The sequence below is a fragment of the Lissotriton helveticus genome, chromosome 10 (assembly GCF_964261635.1).
Source record: "Lissotriton helveticus chromosome 10, aLisHel1.1, whole genome shotgun sequence".
Lineage (NCBI taxonomy): Eukaryota > Metazoa > Chordata > Amphibia > Caudata > Salamandridae > Lissotriton > Lissotriton helveticus.
The window spans coordinates 950,849,691-950,863,078 of NC_136071.1; the positions used below are offsets into that span (position 1 = coordinate 950,849,691).

At 41.0% G+C, this 13,388-nt stretch overlaps 1 long non-coding RNA gene across 1 annotated transcript in view; it reads right to left on the minus strand.

Moving 5' to 3' along the window:
* Positions 1–12,685, minus strand: part of LOC144785560 (uncharacterized) — a 119,958-nt gene extending 107,273 nt beyond the window's left edge. Inside the window, exons 1-2 of the long non-coding RNA XR_013601962.1 lie at positions 12,550–12,685; positions 12,018–12,046 (exon numbers count right to left, since the gene is read on the minus strand). This is a non-coding gene — a long non-coding RNA (uncharacterized LOC144785560). The remainder of the gene's footprint in view (positions 1–12,017; positions 12,047–12,549) is intronic.
* Positions 12,686–13,388: the final 703 nt, after the last annotated feature.

Below are 13,388 nucleotides of genomic sequence, written 5' to 3' on the forward strand. Positions count from 1 at the left end.
TCGGAGCTGGTACCTGTCATTCAGCGCGTCCACAGTGCATCTGCCAGGTCCAGGATTAAGTAATGAAGGAGGCAGCTAGAGCGCCACCCTCCTTTCCGGTCTGATCCGGAAGTGACCTACAGTAACCCGTGACTACCCGTAATCGTTCCCGTCAGCACACCCTCTCTCCACGCAATGGGCGGACCCGGGTTGGACTGGAGAGGAGTGCTTGGGAGACAGAATGGGGTAAGTGCGGGACAAGCAAGTAAAAACAGTATGATGTGCAGAGTATTTAAAATCATAAGGCCGTGAGCGGCAATATGTAGTGATACAAATTTAAAAACGGGAGGCCGGAGTCAGTCATAAGGAATCCTGTGGTAAGACAAATAGCAAGCCCAACGTTCAGCACGTCCTCAGCGCATCCGTTTAAGCTCAGATATACTCCTAAAAGTTGCAAATAACCGTAGGTCGGAGCTGGTACCTGTCATTCAGCGCGTCCCTAGATAGGTACGTAGGCGCGTACATAGATTGAAAGGCAATTTCAGAGCTCGAGGATATGATGAGGTCTGTCTGACAAAGGCAGAAAATAAAATCAAAATACGAACCAGAAAAGACACCTTGTCACATAAGAAAGAAATCAAGAAAAAAAAATGGTCAGGGGCATTGTGCCTTTATTACAGAATATGGGACCCTCAGCAATCATATATATAACATACTACGAAAAAATTGGTACTTACTAAAATCTGAAACCTTGCCTAGTGACCTGGTATCTGTGAATCCAAAGGTTGTCTACCGTAAGGGTAGTACGATTAAAGATACACTATGCCCTAGCTATGTCAAAAGACCAAGTCCTGGGCCATCTACATGCTTCCAGAGAAACCTAGAGGTTTCTATATTTGTGGGGGGTGCTCAACATGTAAATTTGGATTTAACAAAAAGAAATTCTTGAAATATAATGGCCCAAAGGAATTTCAGATAAAAAACTTTATCAACTGCAATACAACCCACACAGTAAATGTCATCATCTGTGCGTGCAAAAAAATGTATGTGGGGAGCAGTGTGAGATGTCTTAAAGTACGAATTGAAGAGCACTTAAGGAACATCAAACATGGAGACACAACTAATCCAATAGTGCAACATATTCCTGAACATCATCCTAGTAAGAAAGACATTGCCTTCTATGCTATTGACTGTACTCATGGTAATGCAAGAGGTGGCGATAGAACTCTACACCTAAGACAGTTGGAATCCCGATGGATTTGTAGACTTAGATGTGTTACACTAGTTGTTAATATCAATAATGAAATTCATTACTTCCTATAGGTGAGCCATATGCGGGTCTCCTCAAGAAGATAATCTGTGCCCTTAAAACTGGTGCTATCTTGGGCAAGTTACTAGCTAACATTGATGTTGTCAACGTAATACAGGCTTATGTTGGATTTATGACTTTTCATTCCTTTAATTCTGCATGTATTTTAATATCACGACATGTAGTCTATTAAATTGATGACGCATTCTGCAATTATTTTCAAATCACTAGAATGTATACTCTTTTTTGAAGGAAATACTGATGCTGGTTCTCACAAACCATATATATTATATCTGATCACATTGTGACTTATATTTGCATCAGCTATAGACACTTCAAGTCGTTGGCATACTTTTTCTTACTATTTGGTTCTCTATACACATGGCCTGGACACATGATAATATCCATTGATACCCCTAAATAATAACAATGGTGTTTTTTCATGCTTCTGACATGCCTCTATATTATTTAACATGATTATGAGTAAAGATAAACTGTAATTATACCGTTCATAGATGGTGCTCATGAACTAAAACCTAGTATGGCCATTAAATATCAATTTGAACTGTGTGCTTTTTTAACTTTCCCATACTTAGATGCGTTATCAGTAGGCATCCGGATGCCCCGAGAGTACACAATTTTTACTATATCCCTTCTTATAGAGCATATTATATTAATTCGCGACAGGATGGAGCCCGTGAGGATTGATGTATTTGCACTGTTTCTGGATGGCGCCCATTGGCTTGTATTCGACCATGGTCAATTAATATCTATAACTTTTTAAACAAATAGCTTTCCAGTATCTATATGTACGATCGGAAAAGGGCGTCTGATGCGCTGCATATAAATGACAATAAAAATAATCTCGGTTCGGTTTCCCTTTCTTTAATAATACATTATTTTAATACCGCTAATAAATACTAAAGTATGATTGAAATTAGTTGAGCATACTGTAATTGGCCCTATCAATATCCTTCTCCTTCATTTAGAATACGGCATTCAAAAACACCGCTCTAAGATGGCGCCCGCAAACATCGATTTTGTATACTGTTCAAAGATGGCGCCCTTGCGCCTTGACTCGATCCAGAATTTATATTAATTATGATTATGTGAAGCAACAACTTTTGCTTTACGAAAATACCTAATTTTTTTAATATCTGAACGCGATCTTTGCAGGATCGTTTTTTGTGTAATATCATATAAAGAAGTTCAATAAGATTAACACTGGATTCTAAATTAGCATTTTGCGATATATATGTTACTTGTTATACATCCTCGCTAACTCGTGCATTCAATAACTCCTTTTTGGTTGTTATTCTTGGGCATACTCAGTCTAAACACCATCTATACACCTTTTAAAGATGGCGCTTATATACGCGACACCTTGCGGTAACTGAGTTCACATAACGTGACTTCACTATCTGTTAATTATTGACTAATTATTCATTAATTTATCAATTAGCACTGCTATATAAGGAGTATCATGGAGGCGGTTAGTTACATGCCACCACGATGCTCGTATGGACACATACTCCGGAGCCAGGTGAGTGCTCTTTGGACTGTCCTTTTTCATCGCGCACTCTACATTGGGAGCTTACTCTCCTCAAAGTATTAGTTAGCTGGCTGCTATGCGCTTTGAAGGGAATTTTGAGTTCAAATACACTTTGGACTTACTCGACTTTTAACTTTGTTCTTGTGTTAGTTTTTAACATGAAGTAAACACGCTCGTTATGGATGACATTAGGGGCCTAGATTTACGAGCCATACTGATTCCCTATTGGCTTCAGGAAACATAGGGCGGAGCTAAAAGCATAGAATCTTAGACATGAACGGGGCAATTTTCCAGCTCAGTCTTTACAATGATACAGCTTACTCATGTTTACTGTTTTTAGATGGTGACAACAGGATTTAAACATTGATGATTATACCAATTATGGTTTTTAAACTGTGCACATTTTTGGAATGGCTTGCACAACTTCTGTCTGCTTGCCCTTTTTTAAACTAATGGTCAACAGTACAAATTTATCTCGACATATGCATATTTACCAATTGCTGGTCCATTTTTTAATTGGATTCTCATATGAATGAGATTATCCTTGTTTAGACCTCTGTCCATTGTACAATAAAAGTACGCACGCTCTGGTTAAATATATTCTAAGAATATTTTTCTCCTCAAATAGATCTATGATTTTAATTAAAGAAGACTGACATCATTTCTGAATTACCATAAGTCTAAAAAGTGGTGTAGAATTAGAGTATTTATAAAGGCAGCAATATTTAACTCTATATTATTCTGTACAACTTGTATGAGATACTGAAATTCACATCCATCTTTATGATGTGATTTTTTTTTCTTTTCTTCAGGACACTTTGCCTCTAATGAGAAGCCTTGTGTAATCATATTTGAAATTTTTTAATACCTAATGGAGAAACCACGTTCCTTCTTGATATCTGAAAGTAAGCAGTCTTAAATCTCAAAAGCTAACAAAAAATATTCTCATTACAATTTTAAATCTTACGCTTAAAATACATTTTTTCTGTTGCTTTTTCACAGTTCTACATTTTAACTAACACTATGACGAATAAACACAGCTCAAAATGTGTCCGTCCATATACCATCAGGTATGCATATTTAAAGCAAACTGCATCAATATTGTTAAGTGGGATTATATTAAGTTGTTCCTCCCTTCTCCATGTATATTCTGTATACTATATATGGTCTGGAGCTCTAAGAAAAATGTACATGATGATGAAAACTGGAAGATAATGAATTCACGCATGTATTAAAACATGATAAATTATGCTTTGGAACATGTATATGCGAATTTAATTGCTGTACCTTTTTAATATTGTTTGTATATTGTCGATGTTTGTAAAAATTATTATATATATTTGTACAATATTGTAAAATGGTCTTTTTTATGTGCACTTTTGTAACCCTGAAGAAGTCCCTGGACGGGACAAAACGCGTTGGCGGTTTCAAAAGTTTTTTAAAAGAACTGAATAAAGGATTACATTTAATACAGCATCGACTCATCTTTGGAACAATCTCTGCTTTGTGTTTATTTAATCATCGTTATATTTATGTATAAAAGTGTGCTTGGCTACTTTGTATATACAATTCAGGAATACAGTGATTTTCGTATGTTCAAATTGTATTAATTAAGCACCTAGCCCTGGTAATTGCAGACACAACTAGTGGTGACAAGAACTTGGGTTGTTGGAGGAAAGAATGCAAGTCTTTCACAAGTAATACTATGCAATTGTCTATTCGCTGGAAACCAAATACCCCATTCTAGTGCTTGAATCTCTCGGGAACTGATGCAGAGCAGTTTAAGGATGATTCGGAGAAGGTGGTGTGAGCTATTAGCTGGTACACAACAACAACACTGAATAAATCATTTTCCAGTCAGTGCTCTTTCTTATGAAAAGAAAACTTAATTTTATTACACACATACACATGCACACACGCATACACATACTGGCACACACACTACTAAGTACGGTGCATTAAATTACTAAGATGTGCAATCAGGTTAATGGAATAACTTGGCTGACTCCCTCACATCACATTACATCTCTAGTGGGTCCTGACCCTGTATCGACAATACCTGCACCTATTCTAGACACAAGATCACAATATAAGGGGTGCCATTCATAATAAGGCAAGCCAACAGTTTTTTCATGGTGTCAGTAAAAGTAGCTACATGTTTTATTTTACCAATGTAATGCCACTGAAGTTATGGGGGACAGCATCAATATGCTGTACATGTTGTAATCCAACATTGAAGTTAATGGGATTAGTACCAATAGGCAATATTATTTACAATACTGTTAAACCTTACATGTCTTAGAATCTTTCTTTTGCATATATTAGACTTCTGCTGCAGTCATCAGACTGCCAACAGCGATCCCTACACTCCACAGCCAATGAGCAAAATCTCCTTCATTGCTTTAAAATTCATCACACCTCTCCCAAGTACATGAATGTAACTTCCTTGGAGATTTAGGGCTAATTTTCATAAAACATTCTTGAGGGGGTGCAGCACTTTCTTCAGCATCTACCTCCAGCACAACCTGATACACATAAATGGCCAGAAGAGGCTCCTATGTACTACATACTCATCAGACAATCTACAGATAGTTTACATAAACTCCATCATTAGTCGCACATGTGTGATGTTAACTAGTATATGTTGGTTTTAACATTTGTCAACTAGAATGAAAATAATGTTTTATTCATATGCTTCAGGGTCCTGTGACATTGCCCAGGAAATCAGATATTACAGTGACCTCCGCTCCACGTACAGGTGCAACATATGGTCAGGCACCACTCACTGGGTAGATGGCAGACCCTGGTAAGATCACTAACAATAAACGTTATTGAACGCTCATAGGTTATTATGTTGGGTGACATGTTAGCAGCATGTGGTGTGTGTCAAATATCCCTAATATTACCCATCTCCATATGCACAGATATGGTTTACAAGACTCTACTACTTCATAATAGTTTGGCTAATGAAAGGATGACTCTAAAGTGTGTACCAGTTTTTTTTATTGTCTCATCTAAAGAGGAGTATCGCTAACTGTGTTGAAAGTGTATTCTAATGATACATACATGTCAAATATTACAAATCATCCTTTGTCTATAAATATGGATCAGTTTGTATCATTATAGCAGCTAGCAGGAGTACCTCATTCATCCAAATTACTTCATCAAAGGATGTGGCAGACCTTCTGGTTGCAGCAGACAAGCCCACTAGCATTTCCCCATCAGGTAAGTGTTCACAATAACTAAATGATTGTGAAAGTAAATTTGCACACATCGCCACTTTCTCTAGTGGCCTAAGTACAATGTCTGGTGGACTCAACTGTCGGTGGTCACAACAGACCAATTAGGAAGCGACCGAACAGTGTTCAGTCGCACTCCTATTCTTTACAATAGTAGCATGCATTAGGACCGGAATGCATGGGAAACAACCATTACACTGAATTCATTAAAATGCATGGTTGTACCCTGCATGCCGTTGCAACGAAAATGGCATGCTGTAGGGGGCAGAAGGTGTTAGATTTAACTCCAACATCTTCCCTACTGTTGCACAGACTGGAGCATGCGGGGTAAAAGCATGTGTTGTAACATCATACAACTGGAATGCATGCTCTCATTGTAAAAGGAAGAGGGGCAGTTCATCCCTGCACCCCGTGGCAGGCACCTTAAGGTGCCTGCCACGGGGTGCAGAGATCGACTGGGGTGGTGCCATAGGTGCCCCCTCAGCCACAAAATAGAGGCCGTGCACCCAAGGAAGCCCTGCTGGGGTTCCCCAAAGTCAACTTCCGACAGCCAGAACGGCTTTCTGAATCCGACATTATAATCCCTTGGGCGGAAAGAGCCTCCCTTAGGATACCTGAAGCCATTCCGACTGTTGGAAAGGCTCTTCGTGCCAGTTGGATGACAGTCAAAATGACTGGTCTGATTCCTTTCCGACCGACCACATCCAGCAGATTACAATGCCATAGGAATGGCTCCAACCGACGGCCAGAGCCGTATCCTAATTGGCCCTTAGCATCTAATGTGGGTGTGTGATATGTTCCCAACATAAATAATGTCTAAGTGCATTTTGCAACTTCACTTATGATTTATGCTGAACAATAATTACGGTGTCACTTCCTTCTAAAGCTGCTGGATCGAGGATCATTTCTTCTACCATAAAATCAAGCTCGGCAGAATTACTTGTAATCAGGCATAGTCTTCTAAATGATAATATAATGTATTTCATTCAAGTGAATGAAGTTTTAACAAAAATAATGTTTAATAAAACAAGGTAGCTCATAGTTATATTGAATGTGTAGTTTCAGTTCAAGTGAAAACTAATTGATCATCTACCCGCAGAAGAGGCGCAATGGTAATAGTTTTTACAAAGACTTATTTTAATGTGCACTAAACACCTTCGGAATGTATTTGTTACTGTTAGTTTATGAAAAATCAGTTTAGCATCATCACAAGTGAAGTTGCACTTCATAAAATAGACACTTCTTTTCACAAACATGTTAACAATTTAACAAAGCGTACATATTTTTAAAAGCATTTTCACAGCTTTCTTTAAATTTGAAAAATAAACTTTATTGAAAAGGCATGCATATTTGAAGAAACATTATAGGACTAAATGATGTAAATAGGACTTGTAATTTAAATAGGACTTGTAAAAAGCACAACTCCTGCCCAGAGGCGTCTTGGCGCTATGAGAATGGAGGTAAGTATCTCAGAAGGGATGCTAATGCAGGCAAGAACAGAGAGATTATATATAGTTTATTAGATTATGCATTTTGTGAGAAGATCCAGGTTTGTAAGCTTTTCCTGAAGGTCAGCAGGTAGGGGGCCGTTTTTAAAGAGATGGGTAATTCATTCCATAGCTGTGCTGTTGACGTAAAGAAACTCTTCCCTCCCAAAAAGGCCTTCTTGAAAGGGGTGACCACTAGGTTCTTGACCGAGCTTGACCATAGTGTTCTTGTTGGAGCGTACCATTTCCTGAACTGTGCTGTTCCCATCCCGGGCAAAGATTTAAAAGCCAAGCAAAGGGCTTCAAACTTACATCTCTGTATAACCGGTAGCCAATGCAAGTTTTTTATGGCCTCTTTTGTTGATATGTTTTTCGGAATTTTACAAATAAGGTCTGGAGTCTGTTAACCAGACCTGAGTTGAGGGTAAGATAAAGACTAATAGCCGATTCTTGTGAGAAATTAATGCCATGGTCACAGTTTTTAAAAGTTCAGCTGGTATGTATTTTTAAATTTTGTTGATTAGTTTCATTGAGCAAAAAGAAGGCAAGATAATTTTGCTGATTTATTCTTTAAATTTAAGTTCCCTGTCTAAGGTAATCCCAAGATCCTTTATTTTTTTGGAAGGTGTGTGCAGTGTGTCCAATTCTGGTGGCCACCAGTCAGGCGTCCAGAGAGAGGGTTTATTACCAAAGATAATAACCTCAGTTTTTGAAGCATTCAATTTTAAGCAGTTGTGGTCCATCCAATCACTCACCTTCTTCATACAGGCACTGAAAGCTTCTCCCGGGTTCTTCTCTCTATTTGTGAGAGAGCACAATTTGGGTGTCATCAGCATTTGATCGTGGGGAGAAGCTGACCTCTTTTTTGATAGAGGCTAGAGCGCTACATATAGGTTAAAAACGAGGGGCTCAGGGCCGAGCCCTGACGGACTCCACATGGTAGGGAGAACTGTTTGGACACAGCCATCCCCTTTGCCACATTTTGTTGTCGGTCGGTTAGAAAAGATTTGAGAAGCTCAAACGCTGTGCCTTTTATCCCTGCCTCAGAGAGACGGTCAGCCAGGATCTCGTGGCTGACTGTATCAAAAGCCGACAAGAGGTGGAGCAGCACCAAGGCAGCCAAACCCCCTCCATCAGGAATTTCACGGATATCTTCTGTTGCTAAAATTAAGGCAGATTCCGTGCTTAAATGTTTCCTAAAACCCCGGGGGCTCTCCTGTGCACAATACAGACGTAATTCAGTAGTGCTTTCTCTATTTAGCAATACTCTCAGTGAGCACTGGTATAGGCGCCTTACTTCAAAATGGTGCCCGCTGTGAGGCGGCATCAGGAGGCTCAATGGTGCACCCGGGGGCTCCCTCATGAACAATACAGCTTAGCTTTCTCTACTCTTGGCAAGAACCACTCAGTGGAGGGCACATGGGAGTTGTTGTTCACCTTCCTGCAGCTCTCTGTAATTTCGTCCTTGTCCTCCAGAGAACGATTGAGTCCCACTACTTCTATCTCACGCTTCTCGACACCAGCTTGGCATCCGGGCCGTCTGTGGTCTCTCACGAGCAGGGCCTCATTGTGGTGGAGACCGATCCACCTCATCTAAGCCTACACAGGGATCTACATAGGCCGGGTCCTGATGTGCCTGACTTTAAAATGGCGGCCTCCGCTGCCTAAGTTTCTCCAGAAGCCACTATTACAGACCCCAGTTCCTTCTCTGACACCAAGCTGGACTACACCAAGCATCGCCATCTCCGCCTACACATGGATTTAAGCAGCAACTTCACCCAGCGGGGATGTTTCCCTGAGCGTGGAGTCCCAGCAGGGTGGCCTCTCCTCTATCCTCTATCGGGGACTTGGTATTTCTATGTTTGGCTATGCAATTGTAGCTAATATACCAATTGATTATTCTTGTTTTACCCGACCGCTGAGTCCTAAGCAACATGGCTGATGCCCGGTGGAGTTGTAAGAAAGCTGCAGAGGAGATTGGCCCCTGTTCACCCCCGTGACTATCACCTAGGCAGCAGGACATTGGGTATAGTTCACCTTCTCTCCCCTCTGTGTCTCAGTTCCCTCTCTGGCTTGTTTCTATGACCCCCCACCTTCTTCTTTTACTTCTATCCTCGTAGCTTGTATATCTATTCTATACTGTTTTACCAGAACGTTGAGACCTGAGCAACATGGCTGATGCCCGATAGAGTTGCTAGGCAACTAATGAGGAGATTTGCCCTGGTTTCCCCCTCGACTGTCACCTACCCAGCTGGACACAGTTCTTCCTCGTCTACCTGCTATGTCTACTTCCTCCCCTTCTTTCCTATAAACTCTCTCAACCTAGTTATTTGTTTACTGTACCTTACTACATTATTGTAACTGATATAATTTGTAACGCAATGTTCCTCTGTTATAGCGCTCTGATACCTATGGGTCTAGCCAGATCTTTATAATCCTTTTGATATACCTTCTAATGCAATGTTCCCCTGGTTTAGCGCTCTGATACCTCCGGGTCTAGATAGTGCTGTATAACCATCGCAAATCAAATAAACTAAAAACAGTTTTTTCCTGAACGCTGAGACCTGAGCAACATGGCTGATGACCGGTGGAGCTGCTTGACAGCTAATGAGGAGATTGGCCCTGGTTTCCCCTTGACCATCACCTACCCAGCCGGACATTGGGCATAGTTCCTCCTTGTCTCCCCGCTATTACTCCTTCCTCCCCTCCCTCCAAGAAAAATGTAAACATTGTTTATGTGTACTGTACCTTACTATGCTCTTGTTTCTGATTTAACTTGTAACGCAACAATCCTAAATGTAAAGTGCTCTGATACCCTCTTGGATCAAGTTTGCGCTATATAAAACTTTATAAATAAATAAATGTTGTGTTTCATCCAGTAATGAATTTGTTTCAATATATTCTGAAATTTGCTTATTCATTATTTTCTCTATACATTTGTCAGCGAAGGGGAGTCTTGCAATAAGGTGGTAGTTGCTGGGTTTGGTGCTATCCAGATTGTCTTTTTTCAGGAGTGGAAGGATTGAGGTGCGTTTCCACTGAGCAGGGAAAATTCCACTGCTAAACACTTTGTTAATAATTTGCCCCAAAATTGGCGCTAGTTGGGTGGGTATCAAATGCTTTATGTTGGGCGGGCAGGGGTCATATGGGGAGCCCGATTTAATTGACAGGATTAGGTAATTGAGTTGGTCCTCCGAGGGGTTTGAAAACGCAGGGAGGCAGATAATTGAAGCCTTGTCATCCGATGCAAGCTTAACCTGGGAATAGTTCCTTTGTTTAGATGCAAATTTATCATAAATGTTGATGACTTTCTCTCTGCCAATATATCGCAAAAATCTTGACTTAATTCAGTATGACTAGCTATGTTAGGTTTTGACAATTTGTAAATAACCGAAAAAAGGGTTTTATTGGCATCACATGTATTTTTTATGTGCTCTGTGAAATATACAGGTTTTAGCTTTCATAATATCTTTCTTGTGTTTACCAAGTTTGGCTTTGTATATAGTCTTCTCTCATAGCTTTTCCTCCATTTTTGTTCCTGCCTGTGACATTCCTGTCTGGATAGTCTGAGTTTCTCGCTATACCAGGGCTGGGATGCATTTCTTTTTACTGTTTTGTTGGAGATGGGCGTTAGTTTGTCTAGAGTGGTATTAAGCCAGTGGGAGAGATTCTCAACATTTTGTTCCATGTTGTCCCTCAATTGACAAGGGCTGGCGGTAACTGCCTCGCCAAGTTCAACTGCTTTGATTTTATGCCAGGTTCTGCCTTTAGTTTGTGTCAGGTCCTCAAAAGATCAAGATCCCTCCATCTGTCTTACACATCAAAGACAAGCAGTATCAAAAATGTTGAAGGTAAGGGCCATTACCTGGAAGAAGGCTTGGAGATTATATAACTCAAAGATGGCAATAGAATGCGGGCGCATTTCACCTGAGAATTTAACTGAAGCGCACGCATTCCTAGTATCTCGTCGGTTTAGTTAGTTTTTAGTCAGGGGGTTTTGTCGCGTTTTCGTCAACCCGTTTGTGTTTACCCTCTACTGAGAACGTGTTGCTGGGTCACGTTGAGCCTTGGCTTCCACTTCGTCGAAGTGGTGTTCGCCCAGGGTTTATGCGCAATCTATTTCCTGAGAGTATCAGCTTGTAAAACCTGCACAGAAGAGAAACGCTACCTTGGTAGTGACTCGGCGTCCCGAGTTGCCAAGGATAAATTCGCATACCTTCGTAGTGACTCGGCGTCCCGAGTTACCGAGGGTTCATGTGCACTTCGTCACGGAGAGAAGAGAAGGAGCAGCTTGAAGGTTTCGAGTGAAAGATAAAGCACTACCTTTACACAGAAATTGCCAAAAAGACAGTTATTGAGCTAAGTACTGTGTTAAGGACATAATATTTTTTTATTAAGGTCTAATCATGTTTAAGACATTGAAGTTAAGGAAATAACAAGAATATACTTACCAAGATGTCGTCTAGTCAGTATTAGGAATCTGAAAAGACAAGAAAACGTATACAATAAGTAACCAGGGTATTTATAACAAACGGTAGAGATATAACAGATAAGAGTAGAAATATATATAGAGCTAATAATTCGCTTGTGCCTTTTGATATCACAGAAAAAACTTCATGCAAGTTAATACTTGAGATTGCAGAAAGATTTTGAAGACTATAGAAGAGATACAAAAGTCTAAGGTTATAATGGTATGTAAATTAGAGTAGAACAACAATAGTATTGAGACAGTAAGAATTGAATGTTAAGTATTTTTGTTTTTAGTTTCCAGAATCTCCAGCCAGGATTACCCAATTGGCGAAATTGAGGATTGGAAGCAGATAACCAAGACAGTCTCTTTGTCTTCTTTATTATTTTATCCACTCCCTCTTCCCCCTCTGGGAGACACTCCTGAGTATAGATAAATTGTACCAGCAGCAGCTCCTCTCCCCTGCTCCGGGCTATGTGCTTCGTGCGTTGTTGAGCAGAAGCGAGTGCACTCACCTGGGCTTTGTGGATTCGCGGATTCGTGGATTCCATCTGGGCCTGCCTTGTCGGCTCTCTGAGCTCACACGGACGTCCTGGCTGGGACTAGGACTGAGCAGGCAATCCAGGACTGACACACCGGCTCATATCGAACCCTTCCGTTCACAGAGGCGGTGAGGGGAGTGGCGAGAGGCTGGTGAGAGCAGCAAGATCACTGTGCTCCACCTGGTGAGCGTTGGCAAGAATTGCAGTCAAAGTGGTACACAGATTGTATTTACAGAAACCCTGCATTATAACAAATTATTAAATATAACTTGGACGCTCTTACTTTTGGACATCTGTTTGCTGCTGCCTGTGCCCTCTCAAGCCCGGGGGACTACCTCGGGAAAGTTATTTTGCCGCCACAGCCGCCACAGTGCTCCCGACCGTGGGCCGCAGACTGCTAGGGAACTCCATCTCCCAGCAGGCAATGCGGCCCTGCAAGAGGAGCGGCGAGACCCAGCCAGACCCAGCCTGGATTGGACATAAATTGGGCAGTGGTCTCCCGCGACATGGTCCAAGGGCGGGCCCATTTGAGCTCGTTGGAGGTCGGGCCCCCCTCCTACATCGACAGCTTGCAAGGTCAGCTATTTCATTCATATCTATTTATAATAATTTGCTCTGCTATCTCGTGTGCAATCACAGAGCTTCAGCCAGTTTGAAATGTCGGGACGCGAATGGAAGGGGAGGAAGGCTGCAACGGGTGGTTATGTAGCCGGGACACTCTACCAGTTCATCACAAGGGCCACATCGGTACTGGAGCATGAGATCGAAATTACCGTGCGCCGCCTTTCACAGGATCCAGCTTTTGTTAAATG